The sequence below is a fragment of the Gouania willdenowi genome, chromosome 19 (assembly GCF_900634775.1).
Source record: "Gouania willdenowi chromosome 19, fGouWil2.1, whole genome shotgun sequence".
Lineage (NCBI taxonomy): Eukaryota > Metazoa > Chordata > Actinopteri > Blenniiformes > Gobiesocidae > Gouania > Gouania willdenowi.
In genome coordinates this window covers 23,640,478-23,661,064 of record NC_041062.1, presented here as the reverse complement: position 1 = coordinate 23,661,064, position 20,587 = coordinate 23,640,478, and positions in this window count along the sequence as shown.

The window sequence follows — 20,587 nt, the reverse complement described above, 5'->3', positions numbered from 1 at the left end:
TTGCAGTATTGTCAGTTCTACTTTGCCTCTCCCTTGGGCTCTGGGTTCTACCCTGTTGTCTGTCTGAGGGAGTGGTCAGTGTCAGGTGATTTTTTATTTCCTCCATGAGGTTGGTCGAGAAAGCTTTCATTTGTTCAGAGATCTCTTTCTTTACCTCACCCATTAAATCTACTTGTAATTGCTAGTGTATTTCTCTTTTCATTCGTTCCCACTCTAAAACCTGAGAGTCTTTTGCAGCTGGAGCCATTATTCATTGTACGCATATGCCCTCCTCCATCTGTAGCTCCTGCTCTAAAGCTAGTACTTCCCTGCAGGCTTCTTCAAATGAAAACCCAGGTTGACGGCGAAAATGTCAAGCTAGCTCCTGTTTCACCGGGCCTGTCCTCATACCAACTATTAGTTGATCTAATAGTAATTCAGTTTCTGCCTCACCCTCTTCTTGTCGTTGCCATCTGAAGAAAAACTCTCAATCGTAGTACAAATGTCCTTATGGTTTCCTCACTATGTTGCCGACAGTTAAAAAAACGGGACCTCAGTTGAGCTGTGGTGCTGGGTTTAGCGTACAGTCACTGCAATAAATCTAAAAATGTTTGTCCCGTATCCTGTTCATCATAACCTATTAGCAATATTTCTCGTTTTGGCTCTCCTTCCAATGCACCTAAAACAAAGTCTGCTTGTTGTTGTTGGCTTAGTCCCTGGGCTCTGAGCATGGCCTCTACCTGAGCTCTCCATTCTACAAATATAGCTTTTTCTCCAGTAAATTTGGGTATGAATGCAGCCCCCATGAACCACGGCATCACAAATTGTGCAGTAATTGGTGGGTTAACCCCATTGCTATGACCTGGTTCCAACAGTGGTGCTGGATCCTGTGACAACGCCAAGATTTACTGTTGCACAATTGTGCAGTGGTCAGACCCAGCTTTGGCTCCACTGTTTAAGAACGAAACCCAGACAGTTTGTTTCCTTTTAAATGTAATTTTAATAGTGTTGGTGTATCAAAAATAAGTTTCTGTATCATAAAAATCCTAAAACAATATCTAAAAGTAATTCCGTTGGTGGTTCCAGCCTTGTCAAAGGCAGTTATTCCATCAGCTGAAAAGTACTACTCCCAAGTAGGAAGGTCATATTCCGTATGTTGGTGTGTCTCGTTGGCGTCCCACAGTGCGCTCCGTTGCCTGGTGGGCGTGGTACCGTCTCTCCTGTCAACCCCTGCACGTCTTCTGAGAGCGTCCAACGATGCGCTGTCAAAACAGTAGAAAACAGCTCCTCAGGAGAAGCAACACACAGGCACCGTGCTCAGCTTTTGCTCAACCATAGAACATGTTTCTTTACTCAGCTGTTCATGTGCGTATCGTCCTCCTCCTGCGTGCACTGGCACGTCTCCAACGGCGACTCTCGATGGGTCACATCAGTATTCATCCATTGATCCACCGCCTTGGAGTCCTGTTGCCTGTGCGTCTCCAGATCTATGGGGAGGATCGTCTCCTTTCCGTGCATGCTCCCGTGTGCCGCCGTTCTCATGGAGTCCTCTGCCTGCTCCTCGCATGGTGTCTTTCTCCTGTCACTTTTTCCTCTCTGATTGACTCCTCAATGTTCCTTTTATATTCCCACCTGCTGTCCCAGGAACACCTTTGATAGGTTAAGCGCACCCGTGTGTAATTGGTCTGAGTAGGGGGGTGTGTCAGTTCCATCGGTCACAATTTTCTATCCTGAATATTTACAAAATCACTTCATGAACACACAATGTAAACTTAATGACACTCCACAGCATATGCACAAAATGAAACACACCATGCACAGGCACTAAAAGTAATCTTTGTATGGTTTGAACCAATATATTTGACAATAGCACTCCGTCTCCTCCCCTGCACCATTGCTTCAGCAGTTCTCCGGTTGTTTTGCACTGAGCCTGCACGAGCATGCGCCTAATTTAGTATGCATTGGTCACACAAAATGGGTCTATACCCTGTATAAATCTGCATGATGGGTGATGTTAAACAGACTGCTCATACTCATTTCATGGGAGGGCCCGCCTTCACCAGCTCCCCTGAGCCTTGGCAAAGGCCCAGCTCCCTTAAATCCTACCTCCGGGCTGTGGGTGTGCTGCCCTCCCAGCCGCCCCTGAAGCCCCGCCCCTGACTGAGATGTTCAATGAGCTGGGAAACTACAGCTCTTTTGGCCGATGCTTCTGCCTGCCGACGTTTCTTTCAAAGGCCAACATCGCCGCGACGTATATGTGCTGTCTGGGTGCTATTTTTCACCCATCTCCAATGGTTTTACAGAGTTTTAACCCTCTGAAAGAGGTTGTTTTGGGGCCTCCATGCATATGCATGAGTGGGTGTGTCTGTAGACGCAGACCACACCACAGCTGATCATTAAAACTATTTTTTTTGCTATCCACACACTATTGTTTTTGTTTTCAGTCAAAAAATTGCACATTACAATACAACACATGGATATTTAGGCAGTTATTGTGGTTGTGAGTCAGACAAACGCTGCTCCACGGTGTGTGCTTATCACATCAGCAGCGGAGTCAGTCAGCTGCTTCAAACACTCACCGGTGCTGCTACGTTGCTTTCTTGTCATCCTCACCGCTACTGATTACAGTAATTGTCCATTCAAGACGATAGTCCACTGTTTTATCCAACCGCTGCGTCGTATTGGGTCACAAACACGTCAGATCATGTCAAAGTAACGGGGACTAAAAATGGAACTGCTCCGGGTGCTGCAAACATGGCTGTCCACTGCTCCTCGAGGAGGGGTTAAATGCATAGAACACATTTTTTGTATGTAGCATTTCATATATGACAATAAAGTATAATGTTTGTTTTACCTGTAAGGTAGTTTGAGAGGGAGGAGGTCGCATTCTTTAAGGGAAGGAGGAGCCATGATTGTCAGGAGGAGGAATTTCTGCATTGTGTTGTCAATCTGTTCCAATACGGAAAAAGTGTTCAATTCCTCGGTTATTCTCCTTTTATTTTTATTTTTTTGTCTTTGTCTGCACATGCTGTCAAAGGTCAACACTACAAGAAGTGCAATCTTTTAAACACAGCAATGCATGTTTTGCTATTGCAATGAATAAATAAATTTATTTTATTGCGTAATTGTGACCATCACCAGCCCTACCTAAGGAAGGGTAAGAAACACTTCATTAAAGGGAGAATATAAAAAGAGAGGGCAGTGCTACACAGGTGAGGGGGAAGGGAACAGGGAAAGGGAGTCAGGATAGGACATAGAAAGGGTGGGGAAGAGTTAACTGCTTTAAAGTGAGAGTGACATGCGATGTTATAGTTGTGCATATTGTGTTGTGAATCAATTCAACCAGTCTGGTGACAAGTGTGAAGCTTAGGTATAATGGCGGTGGCTGTGAACAGAGGGAAGGAGTGAGTGGTAATACCTAAAACAGGTATTTGAGATCAACGTGTTTAAGGTTAAACCCAGTACGAGTTTATCCCACAGCCCAAGACATGCCAGTGCAATGTTTGTGCAAAAACCGCTACTGCAAACCCAACCACCGCCCCGTGCTCGGAGACGTAGCCAGGCAAGCAGAAAGAGCGGGGGCCAAGGAGCCCCAGGCCACCCCCCCCCACGGCCGAGCAGCCCCACAGATGCCCCCCAAGATTCCAAGCTGAGAGGCAGCCACCGCCCTCCACATACACACCCGAGAAAGCCCCAAAGAGCCGAGGACCCAGCGCACCCCGCCCCTCTTCCACACAGCGTTTAAATGAGCTCCTTAAATTCCAGTTAACACACAACCGAAAAGCACATCTTTGTTTTTCTTCACCTCACCTATGAGGATGCTGAATTTCATTTCGAAAATGTCTATTTCTTTGCCAATGTTTGTTTGACCTCAGTGGGCGGGGCCTCCAAACCTGGAATACTTGAGGGCGTAACATGGTAATGACAATCTAATTCAGCTGCCACATTTATCAACACCTGATCATTGGTACGCTGGGATTGGTCAGATACCAATGTTTCTTAAGTCTCACGTTGGTCCTGTCGTACGACATAATGTGAACTCAGATTTGCACCTGTTTTCAAGTAAGGTTGATAAATGAGGACCAATAAGATTAAAAATGAGACAGTACCCTTTTATCAGAGTGGGGCCACAAAAATGTCAATGTCTCATCCATTCATATTAGCATTTAGAGTAAAAACCAATCTGAGCATTAACACAGGAAAGAACAAAGAGTTTTGTCTTTGTAGTCCTTTGGTGTGGGTTTTTTTGTGTTTTTAGACATTTTTGAAACCATTTTGTCAATTTTATTGTCAATAAGATACATTTTTGTTGCCTTTTTGTGTGTTTATTGAGCGTGTTTCTGTTGTATTTTTGTGTTATTGTCATCATTTTGTGCATTTTTCTGTCATTTTGTGCAATTTTGTTGGCATTTTGTGTGTCTGAAGTTCTTTTGTATATGTTGTTGCTTTTATTGTTGTCATTTTGTGTTGAAGGCGTTGTTCAGTGTCTTTGTTTTCATTTTGTGTATTTTTGACTTTTTGTTGTCGTTTTCTGTGTTTCTAAAGTTTTGTGTGTTATGCCGGGCTTATAATTTCCAACTTCATGAATTTAAATTTTGTTTTGGGGGTCGCACAAAATAAGACAGAGGGCTGCATGTGGTCCCTGGGCCACCAGATGCCTATGTCTGCCTTACCAGTTAAAATGACACCTTGCATAGTACTAGTGAACATAAAGACACTGTGGTTTACAAATAGAGTTAACTGAATTGATTTTGTGCCTGTTGACAGAGCAATAACACACATTTAGGAAAACTGAGACAAGGAGAAGGTTTTCATGAAAGAAGATGAGAAGAAATCTGGAACCAAAAGGAAAGTGATGTGTGCTGTTGAAATAACAAGTTAATAGAGTAAAGGTCAGTGTGAATATGTTTCATTTATCCCACACAAACCATGCTGAACTGTTACTGGAATTCTCTTTGATGGCGGAACATTGAAGGAGATGATCTATCTAAAGATATTGTGATGTATAAACTTTATTGCGAGATGATGGAAAAAAAAGATAATGAGTAATAAATGTTCTTCTCATCATGAAGTTGCAGAATCTTCTGAACCTTTTGAACAATAAGAATGTATAATTATTGTATTTAAACACTTTCAACATGATTAGAAATAATAATTAATGAATTCACCTCCTGCGCTGTGTACACCTGCATCTTTAACCTGTGGCAGTGCTTCAAATGTACATTTATAAGCTTTGAAACGCAAAAGGCAAACAGATCTGAAGAGCTAGTTATTAATTAGCTTTTTGATTACACTCTCAGTTTGCTCTCCTAATTTAGGAGAACATTATTATTTCTGGATCGAATGCCTGCATGATGTCTACTGATGAGTAATCAAAGGAAGATGAATTAGATCTTACAAAAAATAAGTTTTGGGGAGGTTTTCTTAGAAGAAGTGATTGATTTCCGATGAGCTAAACATAAATGTGTCAGCAGGACTTTAACCTGGAGAGTGCTGAACAGATTAAAGCTCTGGCAGCGTTGACACCTCTCCAGCTAGCAGATCAAGTTCTTGCTAAATGGAGGATGCAGATACAAACGTGTTTGACAATGTGTCTGTTATCGATGTAGAGTTTCAAATGAGCTGGTAAAACTGGAGTCCTGGCATGAAGTCTGGCACAGGAGGTGGTAGAGAGGGCTCCAGCTTTAAGAGGCCTGTGAAGCCAAAGGCTCAGAGTGTGCACACGTTTACAAGCTCAATGGAAAAGACCAGGGTTGGATTCTCCTCTTCTCTTTCTCATCCAGAAAACTTAAAGCTGCAGTTTGCAAAATATTCTCTTAGCTCCGTTTTGAAACCATAACCAAACCATAACCTCCCTTGCCAGTTTTTTTAGTGAACGCTCTTAGACTAGTGACATGTGTATGGATTTTATGTTGTGTTATTGGAGATTCTTCTGGTGTTTTAGAGACTCTGACATGAATGCCCGTATCAATCTGTAGTTACTGTCCTGAGCAGCGGCTGCTGCCGTCGGCTCGTCCCCGCCAGAGAGCATACAGCTGTGATCCCAGCTGCCTGCCGCTTTGAGCAGACTGATAACCATCACTCCACGGTAGGGATGTAACAATAAACGTAAGGCAGTTCAAAATCAATTCATAGGTGTCACGGTTCATACTGATACTCTGAAAATTGAATCTCAGTACTTTTTTTAAACAGCAGAGGGCGCTATCTAATTATCTATTTATCCTTCTCTTGTCCAGAAGCGTAGGTGGAGAGCGGAATCGCCTACTACTCTTAAACATGTTCATAAATGATTCCTTACCCCTTTAGCACCAAAAGAATATCTGTAATATTACGTGAATATCTGTAAAAGTCACTTTTCTCTATTAGCTCTGTCTGCTAACACATAGCATCTCTTCTTCACTGCTAGAATATCTGCATGCCAACCAATCACTGGGTTACCAGCGCCCTCTGCTGGTCCAAATATCTGATGTAAATACAGTGCAATGACTGTTTTTTTAAAGTTCAATTGTTAAGGCACAAAATACATTTTGAGTTGCACTTTTAAAAAGAAAAATAACTATTATGCAGTTTTGCATTGTTTACTGTAGAACCAGAATTTAAATTAATCGGCTTCTTCTTCATTTGCATTATTTTTTATTCATTTATTTCATTCAGGATTTATTTTTAGTTAAATTGCATTGTTTTGAATAGTTTATCAAGAGATTCTTTTGACAATGAAAGATAAAGGAAAATAGTACAGGATTTTCTAGTTTTTTTCCCGAAAAAAAATAAAGGAATATTTTTCAGTCATCATTTGTCTACAGTCTCATTTTATAAAATAAATCATGTGAAAATTGTATCGTGAACCCAGTATCGTGAATCGAATCATATCGGGAGTTGAGTGAATCATTACATATCCTTATTATCCTTGAATAAGCTTCTCTTGGTTTAGACGTGATTCATCCCGTCTGTTCTCTCTCTCTGACACCAGTGTGTGTATGGCAGACCCTCCACAGTCATGGCGGTTTGTGACTTTATTCTGTTGCTTCTCCACCTTGGCCTGCCTTTTCCTGCTTGATTTGCCATGTAACTGTTGTGTCTAACGCTGTTAACGCAGGAGTGTCACACTCCGAAATTTCAAAATGTCATTTACAGCCAGTAGGAGAAGAGATTCACTCTCCATTCAGAACACTTTGATTACAAAATGCACAAAGATGATTATGGATTTTTGATGAAATGATGCCAAAAAAAGTGACATATTGCAGCTGTAATCTACTTGATATAGCCATATTGTATCTAAACAACCTCAGAACCACACGCAGAAACAAAGCCAAATATAGAATTAAATATTAAGCAGAAAACACGAAATTAACACAAAATGAGCAAGACTCAACTTTAAGATTAAAATTGCTTGTGACAATTGTTCAGCTTTTTCTGAAACAGTAGTTGATTGTGGTTTTATTTTTATATAAATATTTAGTGTTGACTTTTGACAGCATCTGCAGACAAGAGAGAGAAAAAAAAAATTATTGTAAGGAAAAAAATGAAATATTTCAAACAAAGAAATAGATAGCTATAGCTGCTACACATATCACCAGAATTATTAAACTGGTTGCTACTATCACATAATGAGCTTAGACTTGCTAAAGTATGAGTGGATAACCCAGTTTTCCATTCCTTCTGTAACTAGTTTGGCTACATTTCCAGTCCCTTTGATTTGATACATTTGTTAATACTTTGATTTTTCATGTAAAATATAAAAAGCTGAGTAATTGCATGATTTCTGATAGGTGTTTTACTACTCACTGGTTAAGTCCTCTGTGGGGCAGTAACATGCATATAAAACATTATTGTGTAGACTGAATCGACGTAAATGCACCTCAAATTGTGCTGGGCATTAATAAATGGGAGAAGAAGCAGACGATCATTTGTCAAGTCATTGGACACGATGACCTCAGGCTTTTTTTTGTTATCTGCATGGACCAGAAAATAGAAACAAGAATCATTCCATTTTGTGTAATTACTGCAGGGTAGAAGCAGGAGACGCAGGGTAGAAGGACACGGAGGAAGTGGAAAAGTGAGACGTGAAGTCTTCCTTACACAAATCTCTCTGGGAAAGCAGGCGCCATCAGCCAGGGAACCTCGATTTGTGCACAACTAAATTGCTCATTTTCAAACCCTTTTAATAATTAGAACATGATTTCTGCCTCAAAAGAAAGAGATTATATCAGCCTCTTAAAAACACAAGTGAAATCCATTTACTCCTCAGTTCACTGGGGAACTGAGGATAAGCCATTGTAGAGCGGCCTCATTTCAGCTCGGACTGAACTATGGGATGGTGGAGATAGGAATCATTATGGTCTGTTGTTATTTGTTATCTCTGTTGGAGAAATGGTTTGAGAGAACCACAGCTTTAGGGGAACAACTGCACGTTGACAAGTCACTGTCAGATGAATCCATCAGGTTACTTTGTTCAACGACTGAGCGATAAAAAGGCCTTCTGCTAGTTCTGTGCATGGGGTGGCAGCAGTGGCTTACTCTAGCGCAGCGGTTCTCAATATTGGGGTCAGGAACTGGGAGGGGGTTGCCAGGTGTCTTCAAGAAACTATGAATATTTTTTTTTAACAATTTGAGCCCATTTTTGGTTATTTTAACCCTTTTTCTGTAAAAATGTTGTAGGGCACTTGAACCAAAAAGGTTTGAGGAGCACTGCTGTATGAGTATTGATACCATACTTTATGTATGACACTTTAATATTCTTGTTATGGCAGTCCATTGTAGTCTATATTAATAGCTTGAATAATTCCAATAAAAGGCATTGCAAACTGTGCTATTAAATTGGACAATTTAAACAGGTAAATATGTTAACTTGTGTGTTTACTCAAACAATATTTCCCATTCATTTTTAAAAGAAAGTTCATTTAACTTTGATTTAACATGGTAAAAATGACAAACTGAAGTCAACTCTGTTGCGTTACAGATAAGGCCACTGATGTTAGCCGTGTGTATAATAGCATTTACAAAATGCTAATGCTGCACTGTGCTGATTAAAATAGTAAAATCAGAATTGACAGAAGTTCCACCTGTGTGTGCGGACCTCACACACTAGCTACATCAATAGAAATAATTTCATTCTAAAGATAAATGCAGCTGTGACAGACTTCACACTAGCCTTTGGTTATACTTTACTTTCTATTTTAATTAACTCTTTTATTAGAATTTCATCCAACTGTTTCTAAAGTGTGAGGGCCCCAAGTGACTCTCAATATTAATTATATTAGAAATGTTTTAAGAAAGCACCTGTGAAACATTTCATTTATCTGACACCAAACTATATTGACATGAGGCAACAGAAAAGAGTAACAACATTGCAAGAATATATAAATTAACGTGAATGAAATCTTCTTACAGCAAAATGGAAGGAAGTTTAATCTCTGTTAGCTGACACTGATTTATGGAGACAAATCTACAGAATTAGGGACATTTAAAATGACTAAAAACACTCAAATCCAAGATAAAAACAATGAGTTTTTCCCAAAACTAAAATATGCGCACAATGTTCTATGGCTGCATAACTTTCCTCTGTGCACTCTGGTTAGGGTTTCATGGATTTTTTGAGTTAAAAATACTAATTACAGTATGTTTAATCTTCTATATCAGTGTTTCTCAAATGGGGGTACGTGTACGTGTTATTGTGTGAATGTGGAACTTTTTGGAAACAAAAACGGAAACAGAAGCAAATCGTTGTTGTGTAAACAGGGACTTAATGAAAACACAAACCAGTCCTCACTTGTCGGCTTAAAACAGTTTTTAACCTTTTTTTCCTGTAAACCTGAGTGAATGTAAAATTTCAGGCTGTCATCTTCTGTGATATTTATGTAAATATGTAAACTGTAAAGGCCAGACCACACTTTGTAGACCACTTGACTCGGTCCTCACAATGTGGCAAATATAGTGCATGTGTGTGTGAGTGATTGACTAGGCTCTATTCTGTTTCACAGGTGAATCCCATTGGCTCGATTAGCCTCCCTAGCACTATTATACGAGTGTTTGGTCACAGTGTGTCAAAGTGATTTTTTTTGCTCCACGTGTGCCTTGTCATCCCAGTCAATTAGGGTTGGTTTCTGTACTTTGATTTTAAGTCATATTAATTGTATGGCACTAACCCACATTGTCACACACTGGATCAGATGTGAAAGGTTAAGTCCATGTGGTCCTCGTATGTAGGGGGAGCACTGTTTAAAACCCTTCAACGCCTGCAGTGTTGCCTGCGGTATGTCCTGGTATGTGCACATTAAAATAACCTTAACTCTGTTAAAACTTGCTCTATTAGAACAATTCTAACCGTTTCTGAACGCTAAGATGTTGAACTTTACTGCTAATAAACAATATAGTAATCACATTCCCTCCTTTGTAGCAAACCCGCTAAATAATCGCTTCGGGTTGAAACAAACTGGATCATTTCATATTTTGATAAAAAGTGACGTGTGGCGGCTACACTGAGGGTCCATTTTTTGATCTAAACACGACACATAGTTTAACATTTCAAATACATTTCTTAGTTAATTTGAGTGAATGTATGTTAATTAGCAGTCTCTGTGTTTTGGAATGCCCAGTTTTTAAAGAAAGAGGTGTCATCCAATAAGACCTCATATGGATGCCTGAAGCAGAAGTAACCATCTTGGTGGATCCACTGGGGAAGAAGCTGCTCTGCTGACACACAACTATATCTATCACTGAACCCAGATGACTATGGTCCCATTGAGGAGTTGTGTGAATGCTTAGAATAAATAAACTGCTGGACGAGTGAAAACTTCCTTCAACTAAACCATGACAAGATGGAGGTGATTGTCTTTGGTAACAAGGAAAAGAGGACTATCAGCAAGTATCTGAGTCTGGATCTTTAAAAGATAAAGACCAAGTCAAAAACTTTGGTGTTCTGATTGACTCAGATCTGACATTCAGCAGTCAGATCAAATCTATCACAAAAACAGCCTTCTACCACCTAAAGAACATCTCCAGAGTGAAAGGTTTAATGGCTCAGAAAGATCAGGAGAAACTGGTCCATGCTTTTATCTCCAGCAGACTGGACTATTGTAATGGTCTTCTGACAGGAATCCCTGAAAAGAGCATCAAACAGAACGCTGCAGCTCAGGTCTGAACCAGAACAAAGAGGTCAGAACACATTACTCCAGTTTTAAAGTCTTTACACTGGCTCCCAGTCAGCCTCAGAATAGACTTTAAAGTTCTGCTGCTGGTGTATAAATCTGTGAATGGGTTTGGTCCAGAATACATCAGTGACATGTTAGTCAGGTATGAACCCAGCAGGTCTCTCAGATCTATGGACACAGGTCAGATAGTGGAGCCCAGAGCTCACAGTAAACATGGTGATGCTGCTTTTAGTTGTTATGCTGCAAAGAAGTGGAACAAACTGTAGCAGAGCTGAAGTCAGCATCACATGTGAACATTTTTAAATCAAAGTTAAAGGAACTTTTTTTCTCTACTGCATATGATTGAGAGAGAGATTTTTGGTCATGTTGTTGATGTAATGATGATTTTACTGATGGTTTTAATTGATTTTACTGATGATTTTAATTGATTTTACTGATGATTTTAATTGATTTTAAACAATTGAATGTTTTATCATGTAAAGCACATTGAGTTGCCTTGTGTATGAAATGCGCTTTACAAATAAATTTGCCATACCTTGTTCATTTTGTTTTAGTAATGATTTTTTTTTTCTTTTTTCTTTTCTTTTTTTACTTTGTCTGCACATGCTGTCAAAGGTCAAAACTACAAGAAGTGCAATCTTTTTTAGACAGCAATGCATGTTTTGTTATTGCAATTAAATAAATGAATTTATTTTATTGCATAAATGTGACCATCACCAGCCCTCCCTAAGGAAGGGTAAGAAACACTTTATTAAAGGGATAATATAAAAAGAGAGGGCAGTGTTACACCTAGGTGAGGGGGTGGGGGGGAGGTGTAGGGGGAAGGAGAAGAGACTCAAGGGAGAAAAATGGAAGGGTGGGGAAGAGTTGATTTTTGTAAAGTGAGAGTGAGATGTGAAGTTGTAGGAGTGAGGCTTAGGTATAAAGTTGGTGGTTGTGGGCAGAGGGAATGAGTGAGGGGTAATACCTGAAACAGGTATTTGGGATCAACGTGTCTAAAGTTAAGCCCACTACGAGTTTTATCCCACAGTCCAAGGCTAGTGCATCGTAGACAGATGTATGTGAAAAAACCACCACTGCAAACCCAAGCGCTGCCCCGGACCCAATGATGCAGCCAGGCTAGCAGAAAGAGCGGGGGCCAGGGAGCCCAGACAACCCCCCCATGGCCAAGCAGCCCTCCAGACGCCCCCAAGACACCAAGCTGCGAGGCAACCACTGCCTCCCACATACACACCAGCGAAAGCACCAAGGAGCCGAGGACCCAGCGCACCGCACCACCGACCCTAAACCCCAACCCCCAAACCAGAGAGCCCCCCGCCCGAGACCCCAGCAGAGGGGCCAAGACCCACGCCCAGAGCCGGCAGGGACTGGACCCCAGGCCAGAAGGACCCGGAACTGAAGCAGCACCAGGAAAAGCCCGCCCAAGGACAACGACCATTGCCCCGGCCACCCTGGGCAACAAGGGGAGGCTGCACGCCGCACCGCCAGCTCCCAGGCGCACCGACCCAGCCCCCCAGAGCGCCCCAGGTCATCTTTTTTTTTTGACACCGCCAGCGCGATGCGCCTTAGTTATTGCTAAAGTATCATCCATGTAATTCATTAATACTTTAGCAGATCGGGATGGTTTTGTATTTGGGCACTTACTGGATCTGTCCAATGATGTGTTGAGTGCCAGATTGAAGTCACCTCCAATGATTAAAGATGAATCTGCAGATAGGTCTGATAACTCCGAAAAGACTCTATGGAAGAATTCAGGGTCGTCATTATTGGGGGCATAGAGACATGGAAAGTAATGTAGTCCATACATATGTAAGCATAACCCTGAGTCTGTGAGCAGTGGTGCACAGCAGTGTCGTAGAAAGCTTGGATGCAAGAAAAAAGAGGAGAAATACTTATCATGCGATATCACCACAGGGTAAGGGGCTGGATTGAAAGGGTTAGTGAAAAGCACAAATATTCTACAACAACAACAAACTCTATCAAAAGAGAAAGACAAGAAAGAGGTGGTTATATGAAGTGGGTGTGGGGGGTGGGGTGTTGTGTGTATGTGAAAGAAAAAAAAATGGTTAGGGGTTGGAGAAGAAAGAGTTGACATGGGGGTAGAGAGTGTCCTTTGAGATTGTACGTGCCAATGCGTGTTTACCAACATCTGTGCAAATATATAGCATACATACATACATACATACATACATACATACACACATCCACTTACATATACAGACACATTTTTCTTCACTTTTTATTTTGTTTTATTTTTTTTTATTATTTTTTTTTCTAATTATTTTATTTCATTTGTATTATTTTTATTAATATATATATATATATATACACACATACATACACATATACAGCTCATATAATTATTTTACCTTTAAAATAGTGCTACCTTAACTTGTATTCATTTGTTTTTCTTAGTAGAGCCAGGGGTTGATGTTAGAATCCCTAAACAGTTTGCCATCTATGTAAAGCTTGTCTACGACCAGTTTGTAATTTTTGCCTCTCTGTCGGTTTTCTTTGAAAATAGGATACATGGTTTTTCGACGTTCATTTATTTCTCGAGGGAATTGATCATTCATGCCGAATACCTTTAAGTTCCCTACCTTTACTTTGAACCTGGATTTTCTGTTGAAAGTGTTCAAATTTGGCAATGATAGGGCGTGGGTGGTTAACTCTACATGGTCCAAGACGACAACATGGTGAAAGGTGATGTTTTTCACGGTTTCTGCTCGGATTTTAAGCGCAGTCGACATGAAGTTTTTCAGCGGAGCCTCGGGGTCGTCGTTGGGGGTTTCTGGAATCTGGTGATTGTCTTTTTGTAAGTCCTGAATTTGTTGGTAGGCGAATTCCAGGCTGGTCTTCATTTCCTGAAAGTCCTGGTGTAGTAAATCGACCACACCCAGCCTCTTATTGATGGATTTTAGGACCTCGGTGTGAGACTCTGCCTCCAGGAGTCGTTCTTTCAACGTTTTGCGGACTTACCTGATGAGCTCGCGGCTTTAGGTCTGGATTCCATCACGTACTCGGCGTAATATCGGACGATGAACTCTTCGAGGTCCTCCACTCTGCCTGGTGAGAGGACGCGTGGTTGGCTCTCGTTTGTGGCGTGGATTTATTGGAAAGAAGCGTTAATATGTGTTCATGAACAGAGTTGGTAAACTTAGTCAAGGCAGCGAGCCGGCATGTTGAATTTTCACTGACTGTCACGAGACTCTCAGAACATCCCGCATGACTTACCTCTCCTGTTTTAGTAATTTGAGAATTTCAGTTTTCTTCATATTTAGATAATTGATTATATTTATAATAATATTTTGGTTGTAATTCCCTCCGTATTATCTGTGTTGGCTATCAATCTGTATAAAACCACAAGTGTGCCATTTGTATAAGTCAATTATGAGAAGTTAAGTTCTGTATCTGAATCTGTTTGAGTCTCTAAATTGCCCGTAGGAGTGAATGTGAGTGTGAGTGCTTGTTTGTCTGTATTTTGCCCTCCGATGGACTTTCCCCCTGTCCAGGGTGTACCCCCGCCAGCGCCCAGTGTGAGCTGTTGATAGGCACCGGCAGACCCCCACAACCCTGAAATAAAACAAAGCGGGTCTGAAAATAGATGGAAGTTTCTGTTTATGTTTACCTCAGTTTAGCAGTTTTGTTTGCACTTTCACATTACTGATGTGTTTTTGTTCACTTAAAATATTTTTTAAAATAAAATCATACCTTGTGTTCTCGGGCAGTTGCTGTTTTCTCCTTTACATTCTTTATTCTTTAAGCGACTGCAGTCACTTCAATCGCCCATGATGAGTTACTAGAACATAGTGGAGCTTTTTGGTCACTTCATCGCTCCAGTGACGTGATGACCAGTGAACTGTGTGTGTGTGTGTGTGTGTGTGTGTGTGTGTGTGTGTGTGTGTGTGTGTGTGTGTGTGTGTGTGTGTGTGTGTGTGTGTGTGTGTGTGTGTGTGTGTGTGTGTGTGTGTGTGTGGAGCTGGTGACAGGGGAGAGAGAGGGTTGATCACTCCTTCTCCGGCCGTATGTTTACAGCACTCATCATAGACAGCGTCGCTTTTACAGTTTAAATGATTAAAGGATGAGTTCACCCAGAATGTAGGCTTATTCAAGAAGTTAACTGCTTTCATTTTGCCCTGGTTAGTAGCAGAAGTGTACAGCCCTCCCGCTGCAGCCGTCTCACTGTAGTGGGAGGGAGGGGCTGCTGCCTTGGCTGTACAGACAGTGACAGCCGGGGGAGTTGTCGCTTGAAATTGTGAAATTAAAGAAAAGCAAAAATGCTTTATAGAGATAAAAATTTGACTCCTATAACATGTCATCCAAAAAGTCCACCAGTGTCTCCAGTAAACTTTTTAAAATTAGCTCTTCTTAATGTTAGATCTCTTGTTAACAAGTCACTAATAATTAATGATATTATTTTGACACATCACTTGGACTTTTTATTTCTTAATGAAACATGGTTGAATGATGGTATCAGTAATACTATTCTCAATGAAAGTTCACCACAAGACTTTATTTATTTCAATAAGTGTCGTACTTGCAGGAAAGGTGGTGGAGTTGCTGCCATTTTTAAATCAATATTTCAGTGCAAAGAAATAATATTTGGGGATTTTTTCTCTTTTGAATATATGTCATTCTTACTGAAGGGTGATTCAAGAGTTCTGTTTTTAGTCTTTATAGCCCCCCAAAATATTCTGGAGAATTCATGGATGAGTTTGCTGAACTGCTGTCAGTTGTATGCACTGAATACAACTTTTTAATAATAACAGGTGACTGAAATATTCATGTAGACAATAACATGGACAATACTGCCAAAGAACTGTATGCTTTAATGGATACTTTTGGTCTTACACAACATGTGACTGGTCCGACACACACTCAAGGTCACACTTTGGATCTGTTATCTCTAAAGGTGTTGATATCTCTGCTGTTGATGTTAGAGACTTAGCTCTATCTGATCATTTATGTGTCATTACATTTTAGCATTGAGGTGTTAGCTGCTACAAGTTAGCATTGTGGTGCTAGTTGCTACATGTTTAGCATTGAGGTGCTAGCTGCTACATGTTTAGCACTCAGGTGCAAGATGCTACATGTAAGCATTGAGGTGCTAGCTGCTACAAGTTAGTATTGAGGTGCTAGCTGCTACATGTTAGCATTAAGATGCTAGCTGCTACATGTTTAGGATTGAGGTGCTAGCTGCTATATGTTAGCATTAAAGTTCCAGATGCTACATGTTAGCATTAAGGTGCTAGCTGCTACATGTTAGCATTGAGGTGCTAGCTGCTACATGTTAGCATTAAGGTGCTAGATGCTTCATGTTAACACTGAGGTGCTCGCTGCTACATATTAGCATTGAGATGTTAGCTGCTACATGTTAGCATTCAGGTGCTAGCTGCTACATGTTTAGCATTCAGGTGCTATCTGCTATATGCTTATCATTGAGGTGCTAGCTGCTACATGTTTAGCACTGACAGCAATGACTTCTCCTCTGGTTCTCCTGTTTCTTGTGTTGTGGTCTGTGCATCAGTGTTATTGGTACACCGGGCACTCGTGAAATTAGAATTTGGAGTGCAATAAAAACTGCAGTATTTTTTTATTGCGTTATTTTTCTATAATTAATTAATCGCAATTAATGCATTAAAGTCCCAGCTCTAATTCTGATATCAATCCTCATTATTTCTTTAATAATCTCAGGTGAAGAAATGGACTCATTCGTCATAGTTTAGGGTCTAAGTGGACAACCTACAGACTGTCTTTGGAACAGTTCTGTTCTTGCTGACTTGGCTTTTTACACTTCTTTTTTGTCTTTCCATGATTTGCCATGATGTGATTCTTTGTGTTCTCACAGTCTGGGCCTGACTCAGCACATTTTGACTGGGGGACGTTCTGCTGTCACTCATCTGTAATCTTTCACTTGCAATAACTCAGTGTGACAGACATCTGCCTTTTCCTGGCTTCTCTGTCCCCTGATTCGTGATCCTTCACTGAACCTCAGCTGGAAGCTCTTTTTTCTTTTCTTTTCTTTTTTTTTTTCAAACGAAGTTTCTAATCATGAGGAATTTTAAGTTAAATGTGCTGTGTGATATGTAAAATAATTAAAATATCTCTCCCTCTGCGGCAGGTTGTGGCGACTTCGGAATTATTCTAAACTATGAAGTATTTAGCCTGCAGGATAAAAGTAGGACATTATAAAGGTCTGAATCTGAGTTACCACGGATTGCATCACCACTGCTTCTTGTAGCTCCAATAAGCCACTGATCCACAGATCTGTAATGTGACAAGCATGCTAACTAGGACGCTCCAATATTTGAAAAAGGCAATCAAAGCTATTGGACACCTCGTCTGTGTTTGGACAAACTGCTACCAACGCTTTGGGGATTTACAAAATTCCATGCATGCTTATGGTATATTGTTTATTGGGACCCCTTTCGCTTCCACCGTAGTGGTTGCTTGTCTTCCTGTATACAATAGCGAAAAAAGTATGAAGTACAATTGCATACAATTACAAAGTTAAATAATAAAAAATGGTAATATAACAATACATGTCTCGATCTCACATGTTTTAGCCTCTGAAAAGTTACTTTCATGATGCTTCTAAAAACAGGCTGTTTTGGGTCCTTCATGCCTTGCTTTTGCAGAGGGTGATCATCATAGGAATTTTCTTTTGCTATTCACACACTCTTGTTATTGTTTTCAGCCAAAAAACTGAACATTGTGTTTTTAACACGTGACTCGATTTTAGTATTTTGCATGATTTTACTTGTTTTGCTGTGTTTTATTGGTGTGATGAATTCCTGCATGTAACATGTTTTCTTGATTTTTATTACTGTATGCACTTCCCACTAACAGTGATTAGTAAATGGACCCCAGCTGGGCTGCATAAGCCCCTTTAGTGACACCCTGCACAGCCAATCAGACTCTGGTAAGAGAGAAGACACCTGGAATAAAAGACACTCCCTAACATGGAGGAGACAGTGTCGGTGGGAAAGAGTGTCGGTGGGAGAGCGCCGCAGGTGCAGACAATGAGACGCAGACGCCGGCAGCATGGAATCTGGAGCACGGACGCTGGAAGAGCAGGCGTCGGGGAGACAAATGTTGGAAGCGCGGTGACCGTGGACGAGGAGTGTCACAGCGCGAATCAACCTCAGCGGCAAAGTGGGAAGCTCTGCCTGCGGTGGGAGTACTCAGCAGTGATTTTGTGACACTCCGTTGCTTGGCAATGGGAGCGTCAATCGTCACCTCCGCTGTAGAGTGAGGTGCTGCTGCAGATTCTCGTCTGTTGATAGGTGTGTGGCTGTGTGGAGTAATGGAATGGAACGCCAACCAAGCATTTGGAGGAGCTGTTGAAGATCGATCGGAGGAGGCAAATGACTCTGGTCTAGACCATAAAATCATCTTTTTAATCAGTTTATTCAACTTTTTTTAAATAGTTGTAGCTGCTTTTTTAACTGTGTGGACACATTTTAACCAGTATTTATAGATCTTTTAGACTGTGTGAGGACACATTTGAATAGTTTTAACAATATTTTAACTTAGGATGTTCTTTTTATTGCTGCATTCATCTGTGTAGTTTTAATAAACCCTGGACTGATTATAAAACGTTAACCATTGTTGTCTCACTTCCTTGATCACTGAGAGAGTTCCTCTCCCCCTGGTAAAACTAACACTAAATAACCGTAACAATTACAGTAAAACACATGGCTTTTTAAGTGGCTATTGTGATTGTGAGTACGACAGAAGAAAAAAAACTCCCTCTTTTGTATAGGAAGAAATCTCCTGCAGAACCAGGTTCAGAGGTGGCACAGCCATCCGCTTTCACTGGTTGGGGTTAGTGAACAGATGGATAAATAGGATAGGATAGAAGGATAGTCCATCCGAGTGCTCCAGACAAGTTGAGCCGTGAGCCATCAATCTGGAACCGTCATCTCCAGCATCAAGACACCTGAACTAAGGACAGATTATTAACATGAACAAAGTGGGTTCTGTCTGATAGGTAGGATTTAAACCAACCCAGCGCTGTTTCTTTAATCCCAAAAATGCTCTCCAATCTCTGCAGCAGTAGATGATGATCCACTGTATCGAAGGCTGCAATGAGATCTAAAAGCACCAGAACTGAGACCAACCCTCTGTCTGAGGCTGAGGAGATCATTGGTTACTTTTACTAAGGCAGTCTCTGTGCTGTGATTGGCTCTAAAGCCAGATTGAAAGCTCTCATATAAATTGTTCCTATATAGGTGATCACATAGTTGACCTGCAATGACTTTTTCAAGAATTTTGGAAATAAAAGGGAGATTAGATATTGGCCTATAATTGGACAAGTCACTTAGATCAAGGGTTGTTTTTTTAAAGGAGAGGTTTGATTACAGCTGTTTTAAAGGCCTGTGGTACATAACCTGTTACTAGAGATGTGTTAATCCAGTTCATCATATTAGTGCTAATTAGTGGAAGAACATCTTTAAATAGTGGAGTTGAGATTGGATCTAAAAGACAGGTTGTTGGTTTAGAAGCACTAACTATTGAGATCAGTTCAGATAGACCAAGTGGAGTGAAACGATGTAAATAAAAGTTGGGGGATGTATGTTGGGGATATTTCAGGAGCTGCTTTGTTTAATAAATGATTGAGCACTCCTGCAGGGGGAACATTAGCTTTGTTTCTATTTGTTAGAATTTTATCAGTAAAGAAGTTGATGAAGTCATCACTGCTCAGGTTGACAGGAATAGAGGGTTCGACAGAGTTGTGGCTTTTGGTGAGCCTGGCTACGGTGTTGAATAGAAACCGAGGATTATTTTTGTTCAATTATACACACATATGAATGTAAATACAGACACCGATTGGATTACACACAGACAACTTTGTTTAAAAAATCTTGATTCTAGACACACACGGATTTAAACACACACACATGCATCAAAATACAGACACACTGATTATATTATGCACACACAAATCATTTGGTTACAATAATGATCCCATATATTAATTCCCAAAATGTTTAATTGAGCTCAAACGATATATACGTTCTCTTTGTCACCTTTCGTCTTGCCTACATCGTCTGCTCACACACATCACAAAAACACACGATTATTTGTGTGTGTGTACTGTAACTTAAGGCTATAGAGTAAATTGAATGAAATAAAGCCAGTCAGAGCAACAGATGAGGTTTTTTTTCTCCTGAACCAACAGTTTTTCAGAGAACACTTACATTCCTTTATTAGACTGCAATTATCCTGAAGTCCACTCACAATAAAGTTCAGCTGGTCTGATTCCTTACAGACAGCTCATTAAACCAACAATTAAATGGAGATTGTAAACGGGCTTCTGTTAAAGGCCTATAAAGAGCATGAGATAACGCTGTAAAACAAAACCAAATCAGATAATGAAAATGTTTTGGCCCTAAAGCCTAAACAGTTCCCCAATCCATCAACTCTATTCCTACTAATAGTCTTCAGCATTGTGA